This window comes from Acomys minous, assembly GCF_964271855.1.
Source record: "Acomys minous genome assembly, chromosome: 16".
In the NCBI taxonomy this organism is placed as follows: Eukaryota; Metazoa; Chordata; class Mammalia; order Rodentia; family Muridae; genus Acomys; species Acomys minous.
The window spans coordinates 28,476,526-28,501,114 of NC_140498.1; positions in this window are offsets into that span (position 1 = coordinate 28,476,526).

Genomic DNA, 24,589 nt, shown 5'->3' on the forward strand with positions numbered 1-24,589 from the left:
AGCCCTTTTAAGTTCTGCAGGTCATGGCAAATACCAGAAGTTTACTATCCTTACTGTGTTGGTTTGTTTAACACATACTGCCTTACTATACTGATTTCTTTAGAAATGCTAAAATGCATATTTTTCAAATAATGAAATATATGTTAATACTGTTTCTAGAAGCAAATCAGAGCTGAGTGTTATTGAATTTGCCATTTGAAATCACATTGCTCATTACCATCTGAACAAAATTCTACTGGGACATTTCCTGTGCACATTTTACAGATTACAATGCAGAATAGTTTGCTCTGTTTCCACTCTGCTGTGATCCGTGCCGCATTGAATCAGGAGTGAGACTGATGAAGGAACAATACAAAACACAATGGCAAAACTTTCCCTACTACTTCATAATTAGGTCTCAAGCTTGCTGCTGCACCTACACAGGATTGACATGTAGAGTGACACCCTAGTCTCACAATATCCATCGTGTGGAAATTTACTACAAGCTAGAAAACTCATTAGTTAGAAGGACCAGGACTCTGAGATGACAACTCAAAAACATATTGAGATAAGCACCCATGCCTCTTAGCATGGTTATTAAAAAATAAAATGATGACTAACTTTGAAAATGTGGAGGAGAAGAGTATTTGTGCACTGTTGGTAGAAATATAAGTTGATATAGCTGCTCTGGTAGACTTTCTGAGGGTTAACTAAAAAATTACCAGAAATTAACAATTGGTGTGCCAATCCTTCCTACAGGTATGCAACCAAATTCTGTGAAATTGGCATGTCTAAGAGACCTTTGTACTTTATGTTTATTGTACAACTATTTAAAATGTGATTAACATATCATATGCAATGTATATATAAAGCACCATTTGACCTTTAAAAAGAAGGAAGATTAATTTTAAAGAGTAATATTGTTTGTTCCAATAGTGTGAAAAAAATCTAGAAGGCATAATGCACATAAAGAAAGACATGTAGCTTGTGCCTCTTTCCATATGACACTAAATAGGCCAGAGTCATAAAATGGATCAGAATGGGTGGTAGAGGCTGAAGACAGAGAAATCATAAGGTATATGCAAAGGGGCATAATTTTATTTGTGAATTTAATGCACAATAGGCAACCATATTGGCAGCCTATTTTATTTGAAATTTACTAAGAAGTTCTAATCTCAAACACACACCGACACACACACACAAACAGACACACACTGTAATTAGAAGTTAATGTTAATATGTGGGTGAACAGTTTGATAATAGCAATCATCTCACAATTAATGTATGTACTATAATGTATCATTGTAAAACCTTTGATATGTACATTGTTATGTGTATTATACCTTGATAGGCGTAAGGGGATCTCATAAAAATGGGGTAGAGAAGATAATCCTGTGATAATAAGACTGAGGGGTTGTCAGATGTGTCAGGAATAGATTCTGGCCACCTAGAAATGAAGGGCACAAATAATTCTAAATGTCACAGAATTGAAGATCTACTGCATACAAGGAGAAAACAGTAAGGTCACCTTTGTGAGAAACCTCATCTGGCCCAGAGCCATGATGTTTTCCTGAAAAATACATTGGAAATTAAATCCAAGCCCTCTTTCTGGTGTTTGGACCTTATCAAACGATAAGAAAAAAATAGACCCTGATGGCCTAATACATGCAAGGCTATAAAACTCCAGTTTCAGCTCCTCCCAGAGGCCTTGCTTCTCAAGGCCTGAACGTGCAGCATTGTGCTGTTGGTTAAAGAGCAAGTTCTTCTTGTGCAGTCTGAACCATGGCCTGAGGCCTCTTCAAATTTAAAGCTCAAAAGGGCGAGGGCTTGCCAAAGCATTCTGCATGCAAAGGAAATGAGCAGATGTTCATCTCACCCAGCTTTTGCTCCCATGTACTTCTTAGAATACTCTTAAGCATTTTCTTAAAAATAAAGAAATAAAAAGTTTTGTCATGTTAAAAAAAAAAACAACACATAACATTGTGTCTTTTTTGTCTAAAAGTGAAAAGTTGACTGAAGTTTTCTAGAAGTAATCCTTAAACACCTAACCAGCATTTCAAACTAAAACAGTGGGCACTGACAGCAGGAGGACTCACAGCTCTGAATAGGGAAGAAAGGGCAGGTGTTGTCATTGTCAATGAGTCAGGAGATGTTGGGAAATTTACTGAGAACACAAAGCAGTCAGGATGTGGAGTGGGAACTCAAAATGACATAAAAATACCATAATTTTAGCCCAGTGGGATGGTACTCACGTGTAATCAGAACACTTGGGCAGCAGAGGCAGGAGGTAGAACGACTGACATGATTTTGAGGCCAGTCTGGGTGAGACTATATCTCACAAAAAGAAACAAAAAGAAATAAAATAAACAAAATACTCTTCTTTAATGGCTAGAAGTGGACACAAGAAGGTAGTCATGTCAGGTACCTGTTCTAGTCTGATCTATTTTGAATTCTAAGAGAAATCAAAAGCCATAGTGCCACTATTTTTTAAAATGTATTAATTTATTCACTTTGAGTCCTGATCACAGCCCCTCTCTTTTCCCAGACCAATGTTCCCACTCTCTTCCTCTTCCCCTCTCAGAAAAGAGAAAGACCCTTCCCCATCCTACCCCAAACCAACCCACCAAGGCACATGAAGTAGCAGCAGGACTAACTGCATCCTCTTCCACTGAGGCCAGACAAGGTAGCTCAGCTAGGGAAAAGTGATCCAAAAGCAGGCAACATAGTCCATGTCAGAGACAGCCCCTGCTCTACTTGCTAGGGGACCCAAATGAAGATCAAGTTGCCCATCAACTACATAAGTGTAGGGGGGCATAGGTCTAGTACATACATGAACTTTGGTTGGTACTTCCATCTCTGTAAGCCCCCATGGGTCAAGTTTAGTTGATTCTGCTGTCTTGTAGAGGTATTGTCACTTCCAGGTCCCTCTATCTTCCCCCATCTCTTCCACAAGACTCACCAAGCTCCAACAAATGTTTGGCTGTGGATCTTAGAATCTGTTTAGATCCGCTGCAAGGTAGATCCTCTCAGAGACAGTTATGCTAGGCTCCTATCTGCAAGCGTAGTAGAGTATCATTAATAGTGTCAGGGGTTGGCTCTCTCCCATGCGGTGGGTCTCAAGTTTGGCCAAACATGGTTGGCCATTCCCTCAATCTCTGCTCCATCTTTATCCCTACATCCCTGAACTCAAAGAAGCTAAGTGACAAGGAGAATGAAAGAGCAGATGCTTAAATCTCACTCAGAAGGGGAATACAGTAGACAAAGGAAGTAGATGAAGAGCAGAAACTGGGTTGGAGATGGTGTGGGGAGGGATAGAAGAGTGGGAATCAAATTTGGTGAGAGCGTGGGTGGGAAAGTGAGAAGGCTGGGAGAGAGAAAGGAAGTTGATGGGAGTGGGCATCTCAATGCAACTATTTATATGAAATTTTAGAATGCATCACTTAGCATTTGTTGTCTTTTCGAAGCACAGAATTATAAACTTTACATTAACTATGCTGACTCTTAAACAAGTCTTTGGAGCATTGTAGAGATTTTTTTGGAACATGCAGTTAGTTTATCATAATAGCATGGTTGTTGATGAGAAAGCTGAGGCTTGCAGATTACCACATGCTAGTCCAGACTTGAACAGAGGTCATTATGGCTCAGAAACTGGGGAACTTGGTTCAATAGCACTTTGATTAAAAATACATAGGCTTTGTGCCTAGCCTTTAACGACTGAGCCAAAACTGGGAATAAGGCTTCCTCAAGACCTAGCAATTCTACTCCTTGGAATATACCCAGAAGATGCCCCAGCACACAATAAGAACATTTGCTCCACCATGTTCATAGCAGCCTTATTTATAATAGCCAGAACATGGAAACAGCCTAAGAGTCCCTCAGTAGAATGGATAAAGAAACCCTGGTACATTTACACTATGAAATACTACTCAGCTATTAAAAACAAGGAATTCCCAAAATTTGTGGACAAATGGATTGAACTAGAAATGATCGTAATGAGTGAGTTAACCCAGAAGCAGAAAGAGTCAAATGGTATATACTCACTTACATCTGGACACTAGCCCAAGGGCATGTCCCATGAAAGTCTTCACTTACCAGGAAAGTGGGACAGAGGGGAGGACATCTTTTTGGGACTCTAGGTGAGAGAAGCATGGGATAATGGGGAAATAGAGGAACCAGAGGGCCCTAGAAACCTACAAGAAGAACATTATGATGGGCAGATCTGGGCCCAGGGGTCCTGCTCAAACTATGGCACCAGCCAAGGACAATATGTGCAGTAAACTTTGAACCCCTACCCAGATCTAACCAATTGACAGGACATTCTTCATAGTTGAGTGGAGAGTGGGGTCTGACTTTCACACGAACTCTGGTGCTCCATATTTGACCACGTCCCCTGAATGGGGAGGCCTGGTGCCACTCAGAGGAAGGATAGCAGGCTACCAAGAAGTGACTTGATACCCTATGAGAATATACAGGGGGAGGAGGTCCCCCTCAGTCACAGTCATAGAGGAGGGGAGTAACGGGAAAATGGGAGGGAGGGAGGAATGGGAGGATACAAGGGATGGGATAACCATTGAGATGTAATATGAATAAATTAATAAAATATATTAAAAAACAAAAAAAATACATAGGCATAGACACAGTGACTCTTCATGTAAAGTCATGTGACTGTGACATCATTGTGAACACTGTATGAGCAGCAACAGTATCACTTGATTTTAGCAAAAATATAGGCCTCTATTAGCCACATTTTACTAACTAATTAATAAATAACATTGTATTTTGTTTCTTTTTAAAATTATGACAATGAACTCATAGCCAGTAGAGCTACCTTCCTAATGATTCAACAACACTTGTATAGTATACACTTCCTTCGTAAGATAGATGATGGCCTCCTTAAGCTTAATGCTACATAGCACTGCAGTACTCTACTTTGAAGAAATACTTTTACACACTAAAATTAGCAACTCAGACACAAAAAAAATGGCAGAGAAAATGATGATACTAACTAGATCATTAATAGGAACCTCTCCTCAGTATTCAAGATGAATTAAGAAGGCTTAATGTCTTGTTCAGTTTTAAGTAGGAGCAGATACAGTAGTTTACGCAGTTTTGATTTCAGTTCTATTGACACCTGCCATGATGTGAAAACCCTGGGTGTTACAAACAAATTTCACAGAAGAGGATTTTAAAATACAGATGATAACTAATAGATAGTTCATCCCTGGAGAGGTGGTTTCTCCTCTCCTACAGTAGTTAACTGTAGTCCTTGGTCTAGGAAAGGGCCTCTCTAAATTCCTCCCTTCTTCATTAGTATAGTCATTAATTTTTCCCACTGTTTCATTTATGCTCATGAAGCTATTTCTAGAATAGAACTGTTTCAGAGTTGTTGCTTTTATATTCTTTCTGCTCCCTCTTATAAGTTCTTCCCTGTGACATGAATGCAGTAGCTGCGATGTAGACATATATTTTGGGGCTTCCAACCATCTGTTCATCTCTGCACTGCCCCTAGTGATAGGTTTTTATTTTTATTTATTTAGTTAGTTTTGATTTTTAATTTATTATAATTTATTCGACTATATCTCAACTGTTATCCCCTTGCTCTTATCTTCCTGTTCCTTTTCCTCCCCCTCCCTTTCCCTCTCTACTTCCCTCCCCCAGACCTTGGACAGAGTGGGTCCTCTCCACCCATCCTCTGGTCACAGTCCATCAGGTCTCATCAGGATAGCCTGCATCCCCTTCCTCTGTGTACCCACAAGGCCTCCCACCCATGGGGCAGTGATCAAATCACCGCCATCAGAGTGCATGTCAGAGGGTCTGAGGCAGTCTGCCCCCGGCTTCATCTGGACAGGAGTTCTAGATTCTCTGCTTGCATTATCCTTGTTGGTGCATCAGTTTGTGAAGGTCCCCTTTGTCCAGCCCTGTGGGGCTTCTGACCCCTCAAATTCCTTCCATCCCCCCCACTCTTCCATACAACTCTCAGTGCTCTGCCGAGAATCTGGCTTTGAGTCACAGTATCTGTCCCAATCCCCAGCTGAATGGAGTCTCTCAAAGGATATCTATGTTGATTGATTAATTGTGATGGTCTTCAGTTGCTACATCTCTGGGTGTAAGGACGGATGTAGAACGTAATAAGAAATTATGCTGGTCTAACAAAGAGTTAGTAGTAAAATCTTTTATAATGTCCATTGCATCACTAGGCCCAGAGAGCTGGCTATGTTTCCACTCTTAGGCATGGTTTTCCTACTTTTCAGTAGACCTTAGGTCCAATTAGATGATCATTGGTTACTACCAACCTGTGAGTCCCACTTTCTACACCTTCAAGCATATATTACCATGCTGATAATTGCTATGGTTAATAGTTGTTGCAGCTGGGTAACACTGATAATTGCTTCTCTCCTTTGGCCGATTGCAGAGAATATGTTAGAATGACAGAAGCTAATGTACAGAAAAGAGGATTTTAGGTCAAATCCAGCTAATATCATATCCCATGTGTCCTGAGGTCAATTTATTTCTTCTGTATCAAACAATAACTCTAAGTTTTAATGCTTTCTTCTTCCATAATCACACACACACACACACACACACACATACATGCACACACACGCACACACATGCACGCAAATCAGGCAGAGGGGTAAGGTGTTGGGGTAGTGGAGAGAGACAGAGAGTTTAGAAGAACTAACTATTTTTGGCTGAACTCCTCATTCTAATGATCCTCAGCTTCCATCAATACCTTATTGAAAGACCAAGCGTTTAGACCTTAAGACTTTAGATGACACAAACCCAAGCAATAGCAATACTTAAGAATGATCATGATTTAGCCTTGGAAAATGCCAGAGGTCACAGTTTTTACCTCACCACGTATAGCCAAGGTTCTGCTAAGGAACAAAAGTGGGTCTTATAATCATAAGCCTTAGGATATATTTTAGGGCTATTTCTGAACATTATGTTAAATGTATTCCTTATATCATTTCCTAATGTGAATGAATTACAGAAGTTATAGAGCATAACCTCTAATTAATCTTTTTCTTTTTGAATGCAAATATGATCCAGAAAATTGATAGTGTTGATAATTTCCAAGCATTTTAAAAAAATTTTGATGCAAAGGAAGTCACTGAAATGTCAGTGTAGTATCCAATTTATAAAAATAATGCTGACTGTCTTTCATTTTGTATCTTTTTTCATCTTTTATTCCACATAATCTTCATTCTTAATTTGGACTGCATGATTTGTTTTTAACCTACATGAATAGGTTAAAAAAAAGAGAGAACCTAAAAAATATTTCATTGTTTTTTAAGCCAAGTAATCAATGCCCACACACAAAACTAGGCACATATATGTACACCAATATGTACATATTGGTACAAAGGCAGGAGAAAAAGTGAGAGGAAATACTTTCTAAACGATATTCAAAAGAAGTGACCTACTTTTTGATCTGTCTGTGATTATATCAAGACAGTAAGGAAATAGTAACCAACAGAAAACAGCACATAAAAATGAAAACAATATCAATCTCATAGTTTTAAAAACATATTCAAGCTAAGTTAAAATATAGAAAACACAAACTTAAATCTATAATTGACCAATTAAGCTGACTGTTTGACAAAAACACAAAAATTTAGTAAATCATTCCCTTCACAAGAATATGAAAAACATATGCTTGCCCCTAGTTAGTTTAGGAATGAATTACTTGATGCCATTAGAGTAAGTCTTTGAAAATACCCTTAGAAATATACCAGGAGCCCACTCTCACTTTTGCAGGTATAAAACAGGAATGTCATCAGTGCATCTAAGTGAGAAGAAAGCATCAAAAATGAGGGAAATCCTAAGTGTTGATTTATGGATGAACTATATATGAAGAGTCATCAAAACACTACAGAATAGTTTAAAGAAATGACATTTTGCAATATTGACATACAACTTGAATATAAATTCAAATATAATCTGTACAGTTTTAAGTATAAGTATGTAATTTAAGTTACATGTTCTTAGTGATCTTGGGGTACTTTCTGATTGATTGGTTGGGTTTTGTTTTTGTTTGTCTTTTTTTATTATTTACTTATGTGTCTCTATGTATATGTCAATCTGTACTGGAGTATGCATGAAAAGCTAGAAGTAGGCTTTGCTGCTGGAGTTACAGGTGGCGGTGAGCTACCTGACGTGGAAACTGGGAAGAGAATTCTGTCAAATGTGTGTCGTACTTTTCTTAAATGCTTGGATAAAATGAATATGGCATGACTCTTAATCCTTACATTAAACAAGAGCATACTGCAAAAAAAATAGAACTTTACCTATGGTATAACTAGCAACTTACTTTTATTGACCCTTTATTCAGAATTGTAGCATACTATACAATTTTTAAATCATTCAGAAAACAGATCATGACACTGTACTTCTTCCAGAACAGATTAGACTATTGTCATATAGTCTAGGATTTTTTTGGGGGTGGGTTATAACTGGAACAGATTCTGCAGCCTTCCTTACATTTTGTGATGTTAACATATCTGAAGAATAGAATTGATGGGCTACTTTTAAAGCTCCTTATATCACCTTGATAGCCTCTTTTTGGCACATATCTCTGTACAAATTGTGGCGAATGCTTTTATGTGCCCTTTGCCCTACAGCCATACAATACTGTCATCAAGACATAAATTATAATGTCAGAGACAACAGGGTGCTACAAAAGGACTTTTTGTTTGAAAGGCTTCCTGAAAGTATAATATACCAGAGGAGACAGCTAAAAGCCGAAGACTTTTGATAAAATACAGCATAAGGATAGCTATAGGTTAAGTGGTTAAGCAATATTAGGAAGAAATGGTCCTCTTATTCCTTTAAGATCTTATAAGTTTGAAACTACTTCTAATTTTTAGCAAATAAAAATCAAACTTCCTGTCCTTAGTAAAGAAAGACTCAAAGATAATTATGACAGGTCAGGAAAAGCTACTTGTTGCATTGCATTTCACCCGAGAAGAGAGGAAAGAGTGGTGGTGTCCAGACACGATTCACCTTCTGATGAAATCTGGGACCCCAGTCCACATTTAGGGGGGATCTACTCAAGTAGGTTAGCCCAATATAGGAGGAAGGTTGATAAGTTTGGAACCTTGAGTAAGAAGAGGACTAGAATGCTGAAATAAGAGAACAATGGGACATTATGGTAGGAGACTAAAAGACCAGAACGCAGAGAAATATGGCTCCTGGGCATTCAGAGCAGAGCAGGACCATGTTGGAAACTGGCCTGGAGCAACAATCCAGCAAACGATCCAACTGCACTCTCCCCATGTCCTAAAAAGGCATTTGAGATAGGTGCATATTAAACCAGGTTCCTCTTTCTACTAAAATGTTTTCCAACATATTAGATTCAGTGGAGTATGTCTGTAAAATCCAAAGAGATATATTGTTCTTTCAGCTAATTGAAAGTTGGAAACAAAAGTGGCCCCAGGGGTAGACCAGATGTAAAGATTATGAAATATACTCACAAGGACTAAAAGATATCAGGATTTACTTTTCTTCTAAGACTCAGCCTTCAGGACACCCTGAAATTATATGATAGCATTCAACTCTTCTGAAGATTTAGCTGTGAGCAAGAGATTCAGAGAGAGAGAGAGAGAGCTCTGTTATCACCTTCATTGTTGACCTCTTTGTAGTCAAAGGATGCAAATGTGGCCTCAGGGAAAATAGTCAAGAAAATATAGGAAAAATGGTGAATATAGGCTGCCCAAACTCTCTGCATTCAAAGGTCAAAGCTGCAAATATCTAAAGATTTGGTTGATAGAAACGAGAATCTGGGACCTGATGGTAGGAGACAAGATGTGTGGGGCACTTGTGGGTGATCCACAGAATAAATTCTGGAAGAGCTTAGGCACCAACACAAAGAAAGAAACAAAACATTAGTGGCTCAAACAGTGAAGTTGTTATTTTAATATTCCATTAAAATAGACCAAACTTTCCAGAAATATCAAAATCGACCCTCACCAGAAAGGCAGAGTACTCATTAAGACTATGTGATCTTCAAAGATAGCTCCTTACTCATTATGGGCATTTTATAGAAAATCCCAGTCTCAAGCGAAACCAGAAATATGTCTGCTTATTAGATCAAGATATATACCTGATTATTTCCTATAGCCTTCCTTCCTTCCTTTCCTTGGTTTAAGCACATAGCAAGTGTTAGCGTGCTATTATACAAAATTTTGTGAGTGACAACTGTTAAGCTTAGTTAATCAATGAAACTCATTATGTAAGAAAAGACCAAATGTAGATTCTTTTCATCTTTGGACTTGATTTGAAGAATCAATAGCTAAATATCTTCAGTTCTTCACAGGAAACTACATATCATTTTACGGTGAACACAGGCTGAAAAAAAAATTCCCGCAGTACTTACAAATCCTGGATGATGTTGAACTCTGAGTCAAGAATAGGGAAAATAGAAAGTTTTCCACCCCTTGCAGTCTACATCAAAGATAAAACCAGGCACAATGCACTAGACCTGAAGATGTAGGGGGAGATATGACATCACATAAATATGCATCATTTCATCTGAAGGTCCAAGGTCAAAATAAGACATTGACTTTGCTCTTCTCCAAAGATACAAAACATCCACAGATTAAAACCTATCTACGAAATACACAAAAGAAAACAAAAAGAAAAGACTTCATGTATCAGAAGTAAAGTCTGTCCTACTCACAATATCAAATAAAATGACCAGGTTTTTTTGTTTGTTTGTTTGTTTGTTTGTTTTTGTATCAATGTATCAAGTTCCTGAAACATGTAAATATGGGTAAGAGTAACTTAGTTAAGGTTACTATTACTATGATAAAAAACCCCTGACCAAGAGAAACTTGGAAAGAAAACAGTTTATTTGCTCACAGTTCCATATAACAGTTCATCCTCAAAAGCAGCGAAAGCAGTAATTCACCCAGGGCAGGTCCCTGGAGGCAGAACTTGAGGAAGAGAACACCAAGGAGCATTGCTTCCTGGTTTTGTTCCTTGTGGCTTGCTTAGACTGCTTTCAGGACCACCAGCCTATGGATAGTACCACCTGCAATGTGCTAGACCCTCCCCAACTGATCACCAATAAAGAAAATGCCTTTTTTTTTCTTTCTCTGTGTGCCCTCTCTCACCATGTTTTCTCTCTTCAACTACTTCCGCTGCCTAGTCTATTTCCACTTCTGACTGAGATTTAAGCATTCTTTGGGTCTTGCGTTTTACTTATCTTCTTTGGGTCTGTGAATTGTAGTATGCTTATCCTGTACTATATGTCTAAAATTCACTTAAAAGTGAAGACACTCCATGTTTGTCTTTCTGGATCTGAGCTACCTCACTCAGGATGATCTTTTCTAGTTCCATCCATTAACCTGCAAAATTGAAGATTTCCTTGTTTTTAAAGCTGATTAATATTCCATTGTGTAACTGTACCACACTTTATTTATACTTTGGTTGAGAGACATCTAGGTTGTTTTAATTTTCTGGATTTTACGAGTAAAGCTGCACTGAACATAGCTGAGCAAGTGTCCTTGTTGTACTGTAAAGCATCTTTTGAGTATATACCTAGGAGTGGTATAACAGTGTCTTGAGGTAGAGCTAGCCCCAACTTTCAGAGAAAGTGCCAGAATAAATTCCAAATTGGTTGGACAAGTTTCTACTCCCAGGGCAAAGTGGAGGCTAGGTGAGAGAGGGGCTGCATAGAGAACAGAAATCATGAGTGAGGGCATCTCCGTGACAAGCTGGAGACCTAAGAGAGGGTAGGCTTCTGGAAGGACATGGAAGTGACTCTAGCTGAGACTCCTAGTAGCAAGGGTCATGGAGACTGAAGAGGACATCCTCTAGCTAGACAGGACTGGACTCCTAGTGGAGGGAGGGGAACACCAAGCAACTCAAAAAAATTTTGACCCAAAATTTACCCAGCCTATAAGAGGTACAGGGATAAATTCAAGCAGGGATTGAGGAAATGTTCATCTAATGCCTGGTCCAACCTGAGACCCACCCCATGGGAGAGTGCCAACCCCTGGCACTATTAACCATACTCTGCTATACTTGCAGACAGGACCCTAGTATAGATGACCTCTGAGAGGCTCCACACAGCAACAGACCGAAACAGATGTCGAGACTCTCAGCCAGACATTGGGCAAAGTGAAGGGAGATTTGTGGAAAAGTGAAGAGAAGGACAGAAGGAGCTGGAGGTGATGATAGCTCCACAAGAAGTAAAAGAGAGCCAATTAACCAGACCCAGAGGGCCTTGCAAAGACTGAGGCACTAACCAAGGGCCATACATGGACTGGATTAGGGCCCCTAAACTGATATAGCCGATGGGCATCTCAGGCCTCATGTGGGTCCCCTAGTAAGGGGAGTAGAGCCTGTCTCTGACATGGACTCTGTTGCCTGCTTTTTGATCACTTCCCCTGGTAGTGCTCCCTCCCCAGGCCACAGGGAAAGAGGAGGTGCTCAGTCCTGATGCTACTTGATGTGCTGAGGTAGGTTAATAGTGGTGGGGCTCCGCTTTTCAAGTAATAGAAGAATGGGTATGAGGAAAGAGGGAGAGATGGTGGGACCTGGAGGAGAGGGGGGAGAGGGCAACCATCAGGATATAAAGTGAATAAATCAATTAATTCAAAAAATGTCTTACAGGTGTTTCATATGGAGGCCTTTTCGCAATTGAGGCTCCCATCTCTCTGATGACTCTAGTTCATGTCAAGTTGACATAAAAGTGGCCAGTACAGTAACTTTGTCTGAATTGGCCAGTTATTGTCACGGAAAAGAAAAATGAAATCTCAGCAAGCAACCTCCCTTTCCCCTGCCAAAGAGGTCAATGCCAGAGCATAATCATCTCACAGTCTGTTCCAGTCAGATTTAGCAAAGTGGACATATTGAAAGTCAAAACAAAGGCCAGCCATGGACACTGTCCAGCAGAGCTTATCAGGATCACATGTAGATGTGAAGTACATAAGGACAGTTAACATTACACAATTGGCTCCTGGCTAAGCACCAGCCCACACCTGAGCATTGAAATGCTTTTAAGGCCCATGAAAATCAATCCTGAAGAAATCAAGCATCTCTTGAAGACTAGAATTACTCAGGGAGTCAAAGACTTCAGATCAAGTGTAGATTTCCTTAAAATACTATAAAAGCAAAAGCTAGTGCTAGAAACTTCTGGTTTTAGTTATATTGACTTGTGACTATTATGATTTTATTTTAATTTAAGCATATTCTCTACCACTCTCAACAATCATGGATGTTAAAAAAAATACTCCATCTAAGTGAATCATTATTTATTTTGCTATTGTGCATTATCTCAATGTTTAGCATAATATAGACATGAATTTGTATTTATATATTGCATTAAGCCCAGTACTTGTTAAAAAATTTGGTCACTTTTATATTTTCTATGTTTGTATTTCCTTTCAGTATTTTTAATGAGAAAAACATACTGATTCATGCATTTCAATACTGTTTACATTGAGATCTTTAAAGATACTTAAAATATATTTCAAATAAAAACCAACTTTGAAAAGAACAATGGCATTTTGGTTAGACAGTGCACCTTTAAAAAAGGAATACGAGGCTGACCATAGGGCTTGACACCAATCTATTATCATTACTAATTATTTCATTGATGTTTTTCCCCAGTTGTGTTTGGTTCTATCCTGGGACTCTGGGATGTCCAATCTATATTTCCTGCCCATCCTGGTAGTGTCAGGCATGGGTTCCCACTCATGGTATGAGCCTCACATAGGCTGTAAAAGTTTGTACTCTGGATAGGATTGTACGAGTATTCCAATTTCTCGTCATCCTTGCCAGCATGAGCTTCTACTTGTATTGTTTATCTTAGCCATTCTGATAGGTATAAGATGGAATCTCAAATAGCTTTGATTTGCATTTCCCTGATGGCTAATCATGTTAAACATTTCTCTAAGTGTTTCTCAGCCATTTGATATTCTTCTCTTGAGAATTCTCTATTTAGATCTGTACCACATTTTAGAACTGGATTGTTTGGTTTGTTGATGTCTATTTTTTGCATTCTTTATATATTATTGATATTAGCTTTGTTGGATGGGGAGTTGTGGAAACATTTTCCCATTTACAGGGTCTATGTCTTATAGAAATATTTCAGTTTCATGAGGCCCCATGTATTAATAGTTGATCTTCGTGTCTGCACTATCCATGTTCTGTTCAGGAACTGCCCTCTGTGCCAAAGCATTCAAGGCTAATCCCTCTTTCTATTCCATAAGGTTCAGTGCATCTAGTTTTATGTTAATGTCTTTGATCAACTTGGACTTGTGTTTTGTAGATTCATTTACATTCTCCTACATGCTGACATCCAGTTAGGTGAGCATCATTTGTTGGAGATAGTCATAACAGAAGCCTCTTCCTGCAAATGATAGGAGGAGATGCAGAAACCCACAACCTAAGACTTGGTGGAACTAGGTGCAGAAGAAGGGGAGGAAGAATTACAGGAGCCAGAGAGGTTGAGGACACCATGAGAAAACACCCAACAAGGTCACTTAAGCAGGGTTTATAGACGCACATAGAGATGGAAGCGACAGTCTTGGACCCTGTATGGGTCTGAGGTAGCTCCTCTGCATATACACGTTGGTTGTTTACCAAATGTTCTTGAAGGACTTCTAACAGTGTGAGTGTGTGAGGGAGTATCTCTGGCTCTGAGATTGAGATTCTTTTCCTCCTACTAATTTTCATGGTCCAGCCTTAATATGAGGGTTTGTGCTTATACTTATAGTAATTTGTTATGCCATGTTCAATTCATATCCCTTGGAGGCCACTTTGTGCGGGAAACAAAGGAGGGATGGACCTATGGGAAAGGGAATGGAGGCGGGGAGACGGAAGGAGCGAAGGGAGACAAAACCGTGTTTGGAATGTAACATATGAAAGAAGAATGTTAAAGAAAAAGAGAACTAGGAATAAAACAAATATTATATTTGAACAATACTTTTGATAGAATGATGTAAGAGGGCAGAATAAATGTTTATTACAACAAGTAACAAAATTGTGCTAATATTTGTTCCAAAAACTAATGCTTTCTTCTCTTACTCTGCTAATTGGATTCTTCACACAAATGCACAACAGTCACCTAATTCAAACCTGTGGTCCAAGGAAATTCCCACAGAGAAACTTAGGAAGTTTAAAGTCGTAAAAGCTCTTGATGTTCTGTTGAATCCTATCCCCCTCTAATGTATTGCCATATGTATAAAAAACATGAAGTTATTTTCATAACATTAGAACCCCCTGACTTATGTATTTTACGAAGGAACTTGTTTTTAGAAGACACATTGTTTGAATCTATCGAGTCCCCAAAGTGGCATACTTAAGTGGTGATAGAGTCCGTGAACTGTCTTTTTTTTTCTTTTCTGTTTAAAATTTCTGTTTATTTACTCATTTACATCCGAATTGTAGCCCCCCTATCCTCTCCTTCCAGTCCCTCCCCCCTTCTCTCTTCCTCTCAGATAAGGGTTGCTTCTCTATCTGTAACAAACACACTATACCAATATAAAGTCTTAAAAGGGGAAACTGAGGCCACAGTATACAGGATCTGTGTGTTACCTTTAACAAGTTTTATAACTTTTCTGTAAATGTAAAAATAACTTATGTAAGTTGTGGGACATCTAATTGTATTTACTAAAGTATATTCTCTTTCTTTCTTTCTACAGATATGAATATTGCCATTGAAGGGTACATTTTAATGCAAAAGACTCAAAATACAGGGCTAACAAAAATAGATTAAATGTGTGAAATAACATTGCTGCCTGAGGTTTTAATATAATAATTTTGGCTCATGCAAATTTCCCTCTCAAAAATCACCATATTCTTCTTTGTGCTTTAATATACTTTCTAGAAATTTGAATGACTCACTATGGTCATCTTTTTCCCAAGAGTATTGGCCTAATTAAGAACATTCACAAGAATGTAACAAACAAGCCTCAGTAGCATATTAGTCAAATCCCTTAATCTACATTAGCTCCCACATCTGTGCGTAGTTCAGCACACATCTGTGATAGGTAGGATCTTGCCAGTGACATTGTTGTTCTCTTTGTTTGTTTAATCTTGAAGTTTCTGAGCATGAGATACAGTGTGATTTGCTCTAACTGACACATACTAGAGATCAGAGACTTTTTTTTGTTGTTGTTGTTGTTAACAAGCCAGGTGTTCCGTTTTAAACCCCAGATAATTCTTACAGTGTTTGAAGACAAGATGAAAAATAAATCCTGAGGCACTGACAAGTATCTACTTTGCAACCAGTTGTTTCCATGTGCGGCATTTAAATGGACGGAACACTAGGTCTCCTTCTGCAGTGCTGGGAAAGAATATCCCATCAGTTAGAAATTACCACAAGTGGCATCAAGAAATGCAAAGCAACTTACTGAGCATTAAAATCTGCCAGTTCTTCTGCCGTCCCTGTGAAGATGATTGTGTTTCCTAACTAACCTGAATTTTCAATTCTTATCTATTGTGGGGGACAGCAATGTCTACCATAGCTGGAAACTTTGAGAAATCGCCGCTCGCCAGCTACTACTGAACATGCACGGGATCAGAAACTCTACGGGTGGGAAAAATCTGGATTTTTCACAGTCTAGATACGTGGGTGCAGAACTAATGCCTAATGAGCAGGGACACTGGAATCTTCATATATATTTTTAGAATAAAAGGTTTGGTAGCCACTCAACTTCTCATTTTCAGAGTAGACACTTTCATCAACACCCCACACCTATTAATTTAGCATCTGTACTCAGAAGAAAAAATTTGAGCAATGTTAATAAATAAATTAGGTGAAAGAGATATTTCTGCTGTTTCTACTTCTCTAAAGGAGGTTATAAGGGCATAACAGGCCACATTTCCTTCCTCTTTCTGAAGTTTAGGTTAAGAAGTAATGGTTTTTCATCATGGTGCCTTGATAAATGTATATCATCAAGCTTCTACTACTGCACTGGACTGGCTGGGTTTCTTTTTTGCCCTTTTGAGCTACAGTCTTTCTTTGATCTGATCAACTTTGGTTAGGCTCAAACTCTTCTCTGTTGGAAAGATTTTTTTTCTATGAAATTGTATGTTGCAAATACACACTTTATATTGCACTGTATATGGGCTTACAATGAAGTGGCTGCCTTAAGTCTTAGATGAGGCTTTAACTCTTAAAATTTTGGGGGGTTGTTAAAGAGTACTGGCATTTTGTTGTTGTTGTTGTTGAGACAGAATTTCTCTGTGTAGCCTTGGCTGTCCTGGAGTCTCTCTGTATACCAGACTGGCATCAAACTTACAGAGATCTCCCTGCCCCTGTCTCCCAAGTGCTGAGATTAAAGGCAGGCAACACCACTCCCGAATCTAGACTAAGTGCATTTTGCATTATGAGATGACTAAGAGCTTATGAGAAAAAAAAAAGGCGATGGAAGGTTTTGATTTTAATTGATGACTTGAGTTATTGTAATAGTCATTGTTCTATTGTTATAAAGAGACACCATGACCATGACAACTCTTATAAAGGAAAACCTTTAACTGGGACAGAGGTTCAGTCTATTATCATCATGGCAAGAATCATAGTACCACGCAGGCAGACATGGTACTTAAGAGGCTTTTGAGAGTTCTACATCTGGATCAGCAGCCAGCAGGGAGAAAGAGACATTGGAATTAGCTTGAGTATTTGAAACTCCAGAGACCACCCCCAGCGACACACTTCCTCCAAAAATGTCACATATACTTCAAAAAGGCTATGCATTTTAATCCTGTTAAAACAAGACTCTGCACTAATTGACCACGCATTCCACTATATGAGCTCATGGGGCCATTCCTATTCAAACTGTCCCAGTGGCCAAATTGATAATAGGTGAGATTATGCTAATATTGGAAATTTGACAAAATCTTGACTCATTAAAGAAGCTCTTGGCATGTCTTAAAGGCATCATCGAGATTATTTTAACTAATCTTAAAGAAAGAAACCCATCCCTCTTAACTGTAAGGCACCCTTCCATGGTCTTAAAAACTGGACTGTAAAATAAGTAGATAGATAGATAGATAGATAGATAGATAGATAGATAGATAGATAGATAGATAAGAACTGAGTACTACCTTTCATAAATCCTTGACTTCTGATACAATGTGGCCCAATTACCTCTTCAACTTCCTGTTGCCGAGCCATCTCCTGCTGTCACGCCTTCTGCACCACGGTAGACTGTTCTTGGAAATGTGAGCAAAAATAACTTTCTCACTTAAGCATAAAACAAACAGAAAGGTGAGCAATACAATAAAGATCCGGGAGCTGTGAAGGAGCTGGTATGTGCCATATAGGACTGAGCACTGGAAAGGTACTTAGACTCATGGCACATGGAGCAATTAAAATCTCCCATTAACCACTGATCACTGCAAAAGTATCTCCAGCCAAGGGTGGAAGGAGTACTAGTCTGTACAAAGAAATGCAGCTAAGGTAGGTTGACTATGGGCTCATTGAGCAAAACTTCATCCATGAATGTTTGGTCATGTTAGCAGTACCAGGCATGGATTTCCTTCTGTGATATGGATCTCAAATCCAAACCAAAACGATTGACTACCTCTCTGGACAGTGATACCGCCAGTGGGGCATGTATTGCCAGGTAGATCTATGATGCTGTATTCAGAGTCCATAGCTGGAAGAATCCATTGATGGCTTTGCTCCCTGAGTAGTCTGAATAACACCTTCTTGCTCTATGAATACTAGCCAGTAGGACAGAAGCTTCCAGCTCAATTTCAGCTTGAATCTTCTGTGTCCTGTATCCTGAATCTGTATGTCTTCAGCTGAATTGTCTAAACATTTCATCTCGTGAGCAACCAAGTGTGATAATAACAGCCTGCCTTGCTTTGGGATCCTCTTACAAGCATCTCATGGGGAAGCACCCCACATCTGCCACATCTGGCACGGCTATGTTCATTTTACAACCCATTGTTTCTGACAGGAGCATTATTAAACCATGCTGTACACCTTCATTAAAATCATTCTTTAAAATCATATTTTCTTTTTAAAATTAAAACAATTCTTATTTTAAAAAAGCATGCAAATAAAACATCACCTGTTTACCACAACCAGACTCAAAATCCATATAGCTCAATGAACTTCTATATAGTTAAAATAAACATACCAAACCAGTGGAGCTTGACATTGGATTATACACTTTCACTATTGAATATGCTTTTATGTATTTATATATCACCCAAAATAAATAAAAACCAGTTAGCTTTATATTTTCTATCATAATTCATGTTCATTACTTTCATAAGTCCTTCCATGTCCCCTAATATTTAACATTTCTTTCTCTCTTTGATACATATTACACTGTGCCCACATGTGTATTTGTTTAAATATATATGTGTCTATTAATGACTAGATCCCACATATGATGGAGAACATGTTTTTTTCTTCCTGAGGTTGTATGGCCCACTTACACATTCTAAGTAGATCTATTTTCCTGCAAACTTCAAGATTGCATGCATTTATGTATTTAAATGTAATCATATTTACCTTTATTTCCCCCTCCAACAGTATCATTCTCCGCAAGTTGCCTTCTCCAATTATGTTCCCTTCCCCATATTATAACTCACTAAGTCTACTTCAAGTTGCATGAATATTCATCCACTGGAGCATGTGATAGGAAACCTACAATCCACCACGTCACCACCAAAGGATGATTCTTTCTCTCCAGGGAACTATCTGCTGACAATAGCTCCTCAGTAATGGGTGGGGCCAAGAGACCAGCTACATCAATTTATGCTTGAAAAGAAAGTGTACACACTATTTTTTAAAAGAACATCTTCTACAAATGGTGCTGGAGCTGCTGGACTTTGACATGCAGAAAAGTGAAACTAGATTGCCTTTCATGTGCACAAGACTCAACTGCAAATAGATCAAGAAATTTAACAGGAGACGTGACATCCTGCTAGAGAAAAAAGAAGGGCACACTTCAGCCTATTCACTTAGGTAAGGAACTTCTGAGTAATGCTCCAGTAGCACAGAAAACAAAACCACAGTCAACAAGTGGACTCTCATGAAACTTAAAAACTTGTGTCCAGAAAAAGGGCCTGTGAGGTGAATCAATATGCAGCTTACAGAATGGAAGAAAGTCATTGCCAGCTATACAACTGACAGAGAATTGGTGTCTAGGGCTAGGAACAAACAAACAAAACCCTGTACAATCTGAAAATAAACAACAGAATTACAAAACAGGCTATGGACATGAACCAAAAATTCTCAAAAGAAATGCAAAGGCCTAAGAAAGACTTTTTAAAAAAGTGCTTAGTATCCTCAAACTACTAAGCTTAATTGTAGAATTAAACTCTCTGGTCTTCAACTCCATCAGAGACTTGAGAAGAAATAAAAATTAATTAGCCAAGTAAACCGGAAGTGCAAGTTAGCAGCTTCCAAAATGAAAAATGACTGAGACAGTTTAATGTCTGAACAGTCACTCAATATTCCCTATAATGTTGGAGCATCATCTTCAGCCTTCTAGCTCAATATCGCTGACAGACACACTGGCAAGGCAGGAACTGTTGAAGCTTTGCTTATCCAGTCTTGGCAGAGTTAGGCTCTCAACCCTGCCTCTATAAAAGCTTGCCCATTTTTAGGCAGAATTATGCCTGTGGTAGAGATGAGGGCATTTTGCCCAAGGCTTGTTTGCCACATTTAAAGCATTCTCTATAGGAAGTTCACTGATTCTCATCATCTTCTTGTGGTAGGCTGGGTGTTGCCATGAGTCAGCCTGTCTTATCGTCACAGAATCTTTAAACTAATCCAAATATCTTTAAATGCCATATTCTGTAGGTCTCTGTGGTTTTTGAAGACCTTATCTACTTTACCTTATCCATCTATAGAATCTTATTTACCTGTAAACCATTGTTTAGGGGTTAAGATGTTTTTACATATAGATAAATGTTTTAAGTTTATAGAGGTGATATATGATAGATACTGATTTACATTCAGAATTTTAGACTCACCAAGATAGGAAAGATGTTTTCTTCAAGGCTGCCAAATACAAATAGCCAAGACATGATGAATGTAACATTTATATAATTCCTGATTGTTTCATGGTTCATCTTGCTGTATGTAGTTTATTGTATTTATGTGTCATAATATAAATTTCTATGTAAAAAAACATAATAAAATGACACGAATGGCAAAAAAATGTGTCCTTAGCTGTCAGCACAATGCAAATTATAACTATTTTAACATTTCATTTTACCCAGGTCAGAATGATCATCATCAGGAATACAAGTGAATATAACTCTTATAAACCATTTGTTGTAGTGGCAGATAGTTCAGCCACTCTGGAAACCAGCCTGGAGGTTTCTCAAAAATCAGAAGTAGAGACTCAACTATCCCACTCCTGACATATACCAAAGGGGGAGACTGTGATGCTTTGGAGGACATTGCACACCTAAGCTTATGCATCACATGCTTTCTTCCCAGTTTGTGAACTGTTTAGGAAGGATTAGTGTGTGTCCCTTGATAGAGAAGGTATACCACTGGAGGTTGACTTGAAGGTTTCAAAAGCCCACATATGGCCCAGTCTCTCTGTCTGCCCACTGTCTGTGGGTCCGTATGTAAATGTCTCAGCTACCGCCCTAGCATCATGCCTGTCTGCTTCTTGCCGTGAGGATCATGGACCAACACTCTAAAACGTGACATTAGTTTGGAAGTGTAGAAACTAAATTCTAAAAATGGGAGAGGGAAATAAAATGCTTGTGATGGGTGAGGTCTGCAGAGATATAAAAGGCAAAGATGTGACTAGTTTCTTATTTTAATTCCAAAGAGAGCTTCCCAGTTGAAAGGAACTATTTTCTGATATTTTAATTAGTTTTTATCAGTAGTTTAAGGCTTTTCTATGGATTGAAACTGTTCTTTTTCTTCAATGACTCATTTGCCCTATCTTTTTTTTTTTATTCATCCTCATATCTTATCAAATTCCTGAAGCTATAAGAAGCCCTTTCTTCTTCTGAGGTAAGATGATGATTCCCAATGGAGTCCACCTGACTGGTTTTAGGCAGTCCATCAAACCAGGGGAAGGGTGTCAGGATAAAACTGGACAAACCCAAGAAGTCTAGTATATTTTTTATCACACTCTCTGTAATTTGTGAAATAGAAGGAGCATCTTGCAATTCATCTCTCAAGCAATTCAAATCATTAGAAACTATGTAGTGTTACTAATTTTTGAGATCTGATCATGAGTGTATTAGTCAGGGTGCCAGCGGGAAACAGATGGCACATTCAAATTAGGATAACTCTAGGGAGTTTAATAAAAGAACAACTTACAAGGATGTGGAAGGGTGAACTTTGGTGATGTCTGCAACCCTGAAAGGATGAGTAGGCACATTCTCATAGAAATTCTTAAAGAGAGTCATATGGACACAACATTGGGGAATGATGACCTTTCACTTGAGATATGCACCCAGGCCAAGGAGAAACCACAGTAGCTGGGAAAATAAATACCTTAATCTCCCTGTGTCTCTCCTTCTCCTTCTCCCATGTAGTTCTGCATACAGCAAACCTTTTTGTGGTAACATAATTGGATATGTAACAGGAAGAGATAAAAGAGAATCTTTAGGCCATGAAGAAACTATCTAGCCCAGTATAACTCAGAGTCAATGGGTCAAAAATTAAATGCAAACATTTGGTTATCTCTCAAAACATTCAAATTGTGCTGCCTATGATATTCTTTATTAAAATCTTAAGGAGACGTTAGTGTGCATGCTGTCTTTCTTTTTCAGTGTGTGTGTGTGTGTGTGTGTGTGTGTGTGTGTGTTGGTAAATGGTGATAAATTTGTTTATATCTTTCTATTTCTACCCAGCTATATTGCAGTCATCTTAGTTGACCCATTCATCAGCTATATAATTTTATGAGTTGAGTAAATTTTGTTTCTTTTGGCAAAAGATATCATAGATGTCACTAAAGATACAATTAGCCAAGAGGAGATGTTTTATAGCCTTCTCATATAGATTTAGTGAAGTTAGAAGTATTGATAAATAGTAATATTCACAAACAGTATTTAAGAACGAAAGTCACACACGTTTAAATGATATGCAGTGTTGAAGGTACAAGAGACAGCAACACACATACATACTTAGCCTATACCCAGGAGCAGTTTTCTTCTGGATAACTCTGAGAATCTTAGCTTAATCTTCATCTGCCTATCTTTAGTGGAATTTTAAGTTATATATTGATCCCTTGTGAGATCAACAGTGTCATATTTAAAAGGACAAATAGGGCATATGCTTCCACTTTGGTTTCTGGCAAGCCTAGCCTTATGAACTGACTTTGAAATGCTATTCCTTCTGTGGCAGGAGAAATTGTCCAATGTTTTCCATGGCTATAGCTGAGGACTTAGTTTCTGTCTAACCTTTAATTTAGTTCTAGTGTATTATATTTTGTATATAATAAATAGAACAATATTTTAAATTGCAGTTCTTGATTTTTCTACTCTTATGTATAAGTGATGTAAACAATACACACAACACTTAGCCATCTGCTGTTTGCACTGACTGCATTAGCAACTACAAATAACTTAGATCATTTAAGAATACACTTTGTAGCTTAACCTTATCCTGTACTCCTTGTATAGTGATGAAATGAGTAAAGCTTATCTGAGGGCACAAATTCTCTTTCCATTCTCTTCAGTACCCAATACAGCAATCAGTAGATTAAATTAGAGTCAAGACTCATTAGCTATACTCCCCATGAAAATATTTTCAATTTATTCATTTCTAGGGGAGGGGATGAATTATAAAGTTTTAGAATTTAAAAACAAGTCCTTGAAGATGGGAAAAATCTTGACATGTTTTTTAAAAATCTTGAATGTGTGCTGTTATTAAAAAATAAATTTAGTGTTTAGCTGTATGTAGATTTGCAATTGCTATAACTATAGTAAGGAAATTAAGAGTTTGGTTTTACATTTGCTGTTATCTAATATTTCATCTGAAACACTAACTTCCAGGCTATTCATTTCCTGACTAGCACTAATGGGAAATTGGCAACTTCTCAATAGCCAAGTCTGCCTATAGGACCTGAAGTATGGAACTTTACTAAGGGATTTCTAATAAACATTTGTATGAATTACTTTAGAATAAATGGTTGTCTTTAGGAAGAGCAGTAATCTGCATTTCATATGGCTTTTTTTTATGTGAAAAACCCATCTATAGTATGGTTCGTATAAGATAAAACCCAAGGCAGTTTCTCAGCACAATATAAAGAATAGCACAGACTGAACATTTCATATGTGGAGCACATTGCAAACTGTACATAGAGCAGAGTAGGTATAGTCTGCCATTCATAGCTATGATTTAGGCTTCTACTGATTTAGTCCAACACAGATGTATTAGCTCCAAATATGGTATAGAAACGTCTTTATCTCATTACTTTTTGAGCAATGTAGCCTAACAAGTATTTACTTAAATGAACGTTTATTAGGTATTATCAGCAACCTACGAATGATTTGTTCTATATAGGAAGATATTATCAGTCACATACAATTTTTCACTAGGATTTGCATTTTTAGATTTTAATATCTGTGGGAGGTCCAAAAGAAAATTCTCATGAAATATAAAGTATTAGTAACAGTGCTTTTGCAAGACTAATACTGTAGTTAAATAATTATA